Source organism: Thalia democratica, chromosome 2, assembly GCF_965202585.1.
Source record: "Thalia democratica chromosome 2, ktThaDemo2.hap1.1, whole genome shotgun sequence".
NCBI lineage: Eukaryota > Metazoa > Chordata > Thaliacea > Salpida > Salpidae > Thalia > Thalia democratica.
In genome coordinates this window covers 16,883,877-16,893,003 of record NC_139166.1, presented here as the reverse complement: position 1 = coordinate 16,893,003, position 9,127 = coordinate 16,883,877, and the positions used below count along the sequence as shown (strand labels likewise).

General features: G+C 26.9%; 2 non-coding genes across 2 annotated transcripts; one reads left to right on the top strand and one right to left on the bottom strand.

The window, feature by feature from the left end:
* Positions 1 to 3,220: 3,220 nt before the first annotated feature.
* Positions 3,221 to 3,303, bottom strand: Trnal-uaa (transfer RNA leucine (anticodon UAA)). The gene has a single exon. It is a non-coding gene; the product is annotated as a tRNA-Leu (tRNA).
* Positions 3,304 to 5,492: 2,189 nt separating this feature from the next.
* Trnav-cac (transfer RNA valine (anticodon CAC)) lies at positions 5,493 to 5,565 on the top strand. Its single transcript has one exon. It is a non-coding gene; the product is annotated as a tRNA-Val (tRNA).
* The last annotated feature ends 3,562 nt before the right edge of the window (positions 5,566 to 9,127 follow it).

Sequence of the window (9,127 nt, the reverse complement as noted above, 5' to 3'; positions counted from 1 at the left end):
GATAATACAAGATTATTTTTTCTGGCACATCCTTTAGTTTTCTAAAAGTTTTAACATAGTCATATTTGTATAGTAAAACTTTAATTTGTTTATCCTGACGTTGTTAAACTTTTATTAGCTCTTATAGTTATACTTATATCAAAAACAACAGTACCTTTAAAAGCTGCTTGCCGGCTGTAGCTATTCAAAATTATATTCAGTAATCAAAAAAACAAAAATATTTTTGTCAAAAATTCCTTATAATAAGCAAAAATACCAAATAACAACTCAAAAAACCTCACAAAATAAGTTCAATCTGTAGTACAGTTTTTATATTCTTAAGTCAATTTATAAGGGACAAAAATACAAGATTTTATAAGTGTTTTTTAAATAAAACTTGTTTAAGATTGGTACTTTAGAGTGGTGAGATTTGTTTAAATGATACTTGATTTAAAAATAAATAAATAAACAAGGTGCTTGTTTCGATTCGGTTGGATTTTGACTTTGGTTGATTTTGTGTCGGTAGGATTTTGACTCGGGTTGATTTTAACTCGGATGAATTTTGATCGGGTGGATTTTGACTCGGGTGGATTTTGATCGGGTTGATTTTGACTCGGGTTGATTTTGATCGGGTGGATTTTAAACCGGGTGGATTTTGATCGGGTGGATTTTGAAACGGGTGGATTTAGAGTTGGATTGATTTTGATCGGGTGGATTTTGAACCGGGTGGATTTTGATCGGGTGGATTTTGAAACAGGTGGATTTAGAGTCGGGTTGATTTTGATCGGGTGGATTTTGATCGGATGGATTTTGAACCGGGTTGATTTTGATCGGGTGGATTTTGATCGGGTTGATTTTGATCGGGTAGATTTTGACTCGGGTGGATTTTGAACCGGGTGGATTTTGATCGGGTGGATTTTGAATGCGGGTGGATTTTGATCGGGTGGATTTTGAACGCGGGTGGATTTTGATAGTATACCAACATCACAGACATACTGCGAGTAAGAACGCGTTAATATTTTTAATTCAATCACCTTTAAAGTTAGTTTTTATTTATAATTGCAAGTTGTCGTATTGTTGCATGAGTAATGATGAGAAGATGAATATAGCGAATGCTGACGGGAGAACTTCTTTAAATAAAGGAAACGAGTTAATACGTTCATGTTTTCATTTTAAAATGCTTTATTTCTAACCTTAAGAAATTTTGATAAATACATCACTATTTTCTATTTAGTGTAGCGTTAAAGTTTGCACGAGCGTACAAAATTGCACGAGGGCACAAAATTGCACGAAGATATTTTTGCACGAAGACACTTTTGCACGAGAGGATAAAATTGCACGTAATAAACTTGCAAAAAGACACTTTTGAACGAAGGGTCACTTTTGCAAGAAGAAATTTTTGCACAGGTTGAATTTTTTTTTTGTATTAAAACGACTTTTTTATTTATTTTTATTATTATTTTATTTTGATTAATTTATTTTGTTTTATTATTATTTTATTTTTTTAACAACTTTTATTAGTTGTTTTTTTATTTTAATTTTTGTTATTACTTATACATTTATGTATAAGTACTTATATACTTAAAAATATATTATTTATAATATATTATATTTATAATTTATAATATAATATATATTTTAAATTATATACTTATACATATAAAATAAGTATTACTTTATGCATTAATTTTTTTTTTGGTATTATGTTAATTTATCTTATAGTTTTCTTTTGCTTTATTTAACTCTCGTGCAAAAATGACCCTACGTCCAAAACTGACCCTTGGTGCGAAATTATCTTCGTGCAGTTTTGTGCCCTCGTGCAATTTTGTCTTCGTGTAATTTTGACCTGTTCCCCACTATTTCAACTTGTACAAGCAAATATTAAAACCAACAAAAGTAACTAATTTCAAAATTTCTAATAAATAGAGCTTTAAGATTTTATATGCCTAAGTTATAATTACGTCACGATACAATAATTGAGTTTTAAACACTAAAAGCAGTAATTAACCTAGTGTTTTAGTTACAAGAGTTGTTTTTTCTTGTTGTTCACGAATCTTATAAGCATGCTAATGGTAAGTATATTTTTTATTTATGTTTTAAAATTATATTATTATTAAGTAGCTTACATTTTTCTAACCTTGACATAAACTAACCTGGCGATATACTGATTTTCCGAAGTTTATAACTTTAAGCTATAAGTTTTATTTTGTTTTTGTTTTCTTACACATAAACGCAAGTTTTGAATAAAGTATAGCCTAATGTCTTCTTACATGTTTATATTGAAAAAAAATAACAGTTTTTTTTTCAAGTGATGATCTCGTTTGATTTAGTTCAAACAGGTGAAACATTACTAAATTTAAATTTTGAGTTGAAGATATTTATCAAAAAGAAATATTAGGAAACAATTTATTCGGTCGAATTTTACAAATATATTATTTCCAAGCCAACCAATTACCTCTAATGCAGTTGTAATAAGAAGTCCACGCCGACACACGAACCCGTAATCTTCTGATTAGGACTCAGACGCCTTATCCATTAGGCCACGCAGTCGGTTACGTGGTATCCAACTATCGCGTTCATATAAGTAAAACTTTGTAGCCTGTCGGCCCAATGTAGGTTAAATAACAAATAACTAGAGCAAGATGTAATAAAACTATTTATCAACAAATGTAGAAAACCGTAGATTCAATTAGCAAAAAATATTTTATTTATACTCTATTTATTTTTGAAACTTATCTATTGTTTAAACTACATTTAGTTTAATTATGTATTACTACGCTTAGTTTTTTGTAAAATCACTCAAGTTATTCCATGCATTATAAACTAAATATACTATAAAAATTATCTATGATTAATAAAGTTTTTTTTTTTAAACTTTCATACGTATTCAACCCTCTAAATATGGTGTTTTAGTTTTTAAAATGTTAATTAAAATCACTACTATAACTTAAGGTAACAGTCAAAAGAAAACGAGCTTAAACTTTTTTAGTTTACTTTTAGAAACGTCTTTATAGTAAGTTAATAGCATAAAACACGTTATGATGCGTAAAATAGGATAAAAACTTAAAAACTTTCTCAACTAAACATAAAAACTATAAGCTTCTAAAACTATGAACTTATAAAGTAAATTGTAAACACTTAAGTTAAATAAATAAAATTTATAAGGCTTTTAAGCCAAATCTTTTTTTAGTTCAAAACTTACAGTTATAAAAAGAAAAATAATAATACTACACGTAAAAAATACTGGATGTGGGGTTCGAACCCACGCGGACAATCGTCCATTGGAACTTAAGTCCAACGCCTTAACCACTCGGCCAACCCAGTAGTCGAAGATAAACTGAGTATTTAAATTATATACTACACTATACGTAGCTTTTTTGAATTATAACAGGTAGATTTAAATTCAATTAGAATTCAAATAGAGTTCTGTAGATTATCTTGAAGTTTTTGATTTTACAAAACTGAATAAATACACTTTTTAAATATAGTAATTTTAATTCAGTTTATAATACTTAAATAAAAACAATCACTCTTTTGTGTATGTTTTAGGTTTATTGATTTATAACTTATTTTTTAATGAGTTTAACAACTAAACTATCAAACACGACTTAAAACACTTTTTTTTTTCGTTGATCCTTACTTACTGTTTTATCTAATTAAGATTATATTATGTTGAATACATGTCCACCGGAAGTCGAAACCGTAACTAGTGCTTGGAAGGCACCAAAGCTAACCGTTACACCATCGATGCTTGTATTGAAATGGAGAAATTACTGTATACAATCTCAAATGAAAATTCAGCTAGCTCTGTACTGCAGTCAAATGCTAGCATAAGTGCGTTCAAGCGTTAATTTTTTTGCCGTTAGCTCGACAAAATGATCTATAATAATGCGTTGCAAATTTTCAACGCGTTTTCGCTCGCTAGCAGAATTATACACAGTTTATCTGCTAGTTTAAGCGGTAAACTCTCACGTGGTTTAACGCTTATGGCTATAAACTTGATGTTTATTTGTAAAAAATGTTCATTTCAAGTCGTGCATTTTATTTTGTAATTGCTTTTGTTTTTATTTGTATGTATCCATACGTGTGACCAAAGAATATTAAGTTTATGATTTTATTAAAATTAATATTTTTAAATCTAAGTATGTTTTGATTAAATGATGACTGAGAAAATAAATTGAGGTGTTTATAAATGATAAAACTAACTGTAGAAATAAACTGCTAAATATATTATAAAATTTTCTAGCTAATGAAAATTTGTTATTTAAATTTATAAACTGATTTAAGTCGTGGATAAGTAATAAATTAAAATATCACTATACTACAACTAAACAAAGTATGACAATAAATAAATAACTAAAACTCAATAGTCACTTTAAGCTTGTAAGCTTGTCGTAAAAGTTAAACTAAAAAGTTTTACTGATTGTAATATAAATAAAGTTTTAAGTTTTATAAACTAAGTCTTCTTTTGATTAAAATTAATACTAGTTTGAGTACTACTTGATGTTTACAACAACTTTCAATTAATTAAATACTTCTGTTTTGTCACATAGTTGTACATTTATGTTATGCTAGCTAATAAAAAGTTGAAATATTTTGTCAAAGCTCATAAGTATATATTTTACACTAATACCAAAATTCTAAATTAATTAAACAGAGAACGTTTATTCTAACAAAGTTTGCACTCTTAAAAATACTACATGATTGAAAATTTAAAAACCTTTCAAATTATTTAAACATTTTTTTCATTTCCTAGTTGTCAGCATAATAGTAAAACTTCTATATTTTTTGAAACAATATTGTTAAAAACGAAAAAATGTATATTTATAGCTAAGTGAGATTCAAATGTTAAAACATATAAATCTAGTTTTAACTATTTCTAAGGGTAGACCTTCAGCTAATTTAATTTATATTAAAACCAATCTTGTAGCAATTACTTCTATATATCAATATAAGTTTCATTTAGGCTAATAATTTGCTAATTATATTTAAAGTCAAATTTTTAACTTAAACAACACAATTGTATTGTACAGCATTTTTTACTTTGTACTATTGAATATGTTCATAAGCTTTCAAAGATCATCAGACCATATGCTTTCGGTAAACTGAAAACGGATTCGTCCTTATTAGGACTCATCAGTCAGTCACAACCGAAAAACCTATAGCCTTCTATCTACAAACGGTTTATCATGTTTTCACATGAAGCAACCATTTGATGGCATTAATCATTAACTTCAGCATTGTTTTTTGCTGTACAACGTTCAATACATTGTCCACTAGGCAAGACATCTGGTACGCTCGTATCAATCAACAAAAACTGATGATCAGATGGAATGACTGAAGTCTGATGATCAACTCTTTTGTTAAACTTGAGCTTGTCTCTTTCGGCACACGATAGTCCAGGCTTCTGCACTGCAGACTTTCGCCGATTTTTTCGTCGTTTGAAGCTTTCAAAGAGAGTCAATTCAAGGTACAACAAGTTTACGCACGCAATATTACGCTTACTGCCAAGTGTTTTAGTAGTGTAGTGGTCATCACGTTCGCCTCACACGCGAAAGGTCCCCGGTTCGAGCCCGGGCTGAAACATTTTTACTTTCATTGTACAAAAAGGTTTCATTTTTGTCAAACTTTTTTATTAAGTGTTTCGCTTATATTGCATGTAATTAATAAGTATATTTTTGTTTGTAAGCTGGAAGTTTAGTAAAATTTTCTATCTTTTTGGTTCTGGTTTTATTTGTTTTCAACTTTTTAAGTGATTTATTTATTGATTATTGTGAATTTGATTTTATCTAATTTTAGATCTTCTAGTTTTATTTAATAAGTGAACAGCTAATATTTTTGATACAAAAGGTATGTCAACTTTTATAGTTGAAAAACATAGTTAAAATAAAACATGATTTATATAAAAAATTAATACATCGATGACAAAACAAATATTAATATCGAACAAGCAAGTTTTTTTTTATTACACATACTTATTTTTTTGTTTATAGCTTCAGATAAACTATTTGCAAAGAAAAAGAAAAAAATCTACTAATATCAAAGATACCTTATGTTTAAAAATAAGTAGTTTAAAAATTGTGAAAAAATCTTTTATTTTTAGGTTCGTAGAAGTCAATGTTTATAAACGAGAAAATTAATTTGAAAAGTACAACTTTACTTAAGAAAACAGTTTAGTAGATTAATATAAGTTTTTTTTATATAAACTTTGTGTTGTACTAAATTTTTACACTACTTTTCGTTATTAAACTGACGGACGTTTCTCTGTTTAAAAAAAATTAAGACAGTTCTGCGGGTTTATCAAAGTTTTCCAAGTAACTTTGAAAACTGTTACTTGGAAGCTTTAGATAAATCCGTAAAAATTTTTCAACTTCATTAACACGGATAAACGTGAGTCAGTTGAATAAAAAAAGTAGTGAGCAAATTGTTGTTTTTCTGCAAAATTATTTCGTTAGCAAGTGTATTTGAGTTGTTTTAATAAATATTTAAGTTTAATAAACTTGTCATAACAGCAATTCTAAAGCATTTTACGTAATCACTAAGTGTTTCATGAAGCTTTAGGTATTTAATTTTATATTTATCTTGGTTCTCTCACTATACATATTTTTATTTAAATAAAATTGGTTTTATAAATAAGTTACGACTCATGAAAGTCTAATAAAAAACTGTTACAAAAGATATTCGGTATTTAAAAATTTCAACACGAAAAAATGTACAGATAGTTTTAAAAGCAATCTATTGTTATTAAAGATAGATTATAGCATTTTTATATGTCATTTATAACTTATAATTAACTAAATTAAGAAATAAATAATATTATGACTTTTATATAAAAACACTGAGTCGTAATTCTGTTTGGAATTTTTGTTTTTAAAACATTTATTAAGCTTTATTTATCTAATTAGTACGACACTGTCAAATTTTTACTAGTTTGTTGTTTAAATTAGACCATAAAAACTTAAAATTTTTGCTATTTTCTTGTATTGTAATACAAAAACCTATAACTTGCTTGATTAAACCATAAAGCGTTGTCTTTTATTTACTTATATTTTTACTACGTTAATTTAGTAGCGTACCATTAAATTATATTTAGTGCCTTGCTTAAACTAAAGTTTAAATAATTGTTAAAACAATGAAAAAATAAAAACTTTTCATTACATAAGTTACAAAGCAACTTTTAGTTTTAAATATTACTACATGAGCTTGTTTTATATTTATAACTGTTGCTTAATTTGTACATATTCTAAACTAACAAAAAATTTTTTTTGCTTAAAAACATTTTACTTTATACATTTTGTAAACGTTGTAATCACTTTAGAATTTCAAATATCTTAATATTTACTAAATATAAAAAAAATAGTTACTGAAGTTTAAAGTTAACGTGAAGTTAAGTTTATTTTTATGTAATCAAAGATGTATATTCAACTTTAAGTTTCCATTTTCTTTACTACTAAACAATTTTAGCTGTACTAGTTTAGTAAGGTTTAGTTACAGTTTTAACCTAAAAAATTATAGTTATTTTTTGCTTCTATATTCTTGCATTTCGTAATTTGTATAAAACTTAAAACAAAACTGTTCAAATTGTTATGGTTTTACAAAAGGGTTTCACTCTAATCAAATAATGCTTGAAATATAAATAACTAAGAGCTTATCATTATTGTTTAAAATTGTTTTTATTTTCGAAAACTGTTTTGAGAAATTGAATTGATTTACAACATTCACAGATGATAAAAGACTTTAGTCGCACTGTTATTTAAATTTAGTTGAGAAATTTCTGTTATAAGACTGTTATAAGACTAATTAATAACGTGTTATAAAATTAGTTTTAAAAATATAGATAAGTAAAATAAGACTTAAGCTGATAACTATTTAATGTTGTTACTAAAGTAAGAAGTAATACGCAGTAGTAAAAATACGTAGAAGTTTACACTACTAACCAATACAATTTATATTATCAAAAAGTATAACCAGCCTTGGATTTGAATCCGGGACTTCCCTCACTCTGAAAAATCACAACTACAGATTAACGGGCCACTTGGTAAATGAGACTGTATTGAATTTATAATCTTGCCAACCAGTGGCGTAGCGAAGTATTTTGGTCAGGGGGTGCGCAATTATTTTCTCAAAAAAAACCCTAAATTAAAACTTTTGTAATAAGCTATAAATAGATCTTTTTATAAGTAAAAAAGTTGACAAAAAATTCATTAAGTAAAATAAGTTCGAAGTAACTATTATAAAAATTACTTATACATTACAAAATTAAACAATTTAAAAAAAAGTAAAAATTTCATTACAATTAATTATACTTGCACAAATGTAAACTTATTAAATAAAAACTGTTTTTACTACTAACAGTAAATTTATATCTTTAAAAATGATTATATTCAATAAAACGAAAGTATCTGTTTTATTTACGAAAAACATATCAATCTCTTTAATATACAATAAAACAGTGATAAGAACACCTCATTGCACATAATTTAAATAAAGTTACACAGAAGTTAAGATACATCAACTTTATAACTGTTATTACAGTTTATTACAACTTTGTAAAATAGTTAAAGATATGTTTTTTAAATTTAATTCATCTGATTGTACTTGTTTAAAATAAATATCACGAACAAAGTTTATTTCTCATAGGCCGACACGCTTTTTCTTGTATGTTTACAAAAATGAAGATCAGAAAACTAGCAGTAGTCTTAAACATTTATTGTAGCATAAAAAAACTTGTAAAATTGTTTAATTTTCCTTTAAGCGTGTCGTATTTTTGTAATTTTTTTGTAGAAAAATAAGCTGCCATAAGGTTATACTACAGCGGTGCACTAACTAGTTGCGTACTTTTTGAGTCTAAAATCTTATGAAGTTAATGAGGTTATAGAATTTTTCCTTATGGAGTTTTTCATCAACACCGAATCAGTATATTGGGTAATTTCTCTAACTTGTCACTAATGGGTATTCAAAATTTCGTTTAACTTTTCGTTTAACTGGATAAACATAGTTGAAAAAGGCAAATTAAGCAGAAATAAAAAACAATGAAGGATAAAGAGATTACATTCTTTTTTTTACTTCTTTTCGTTTTTTTGGGTGGCACGCATGCTCCAGTGTCCCTCCCCACGCTACGCCCCTGTTACCAACTATAAGTTAGAAA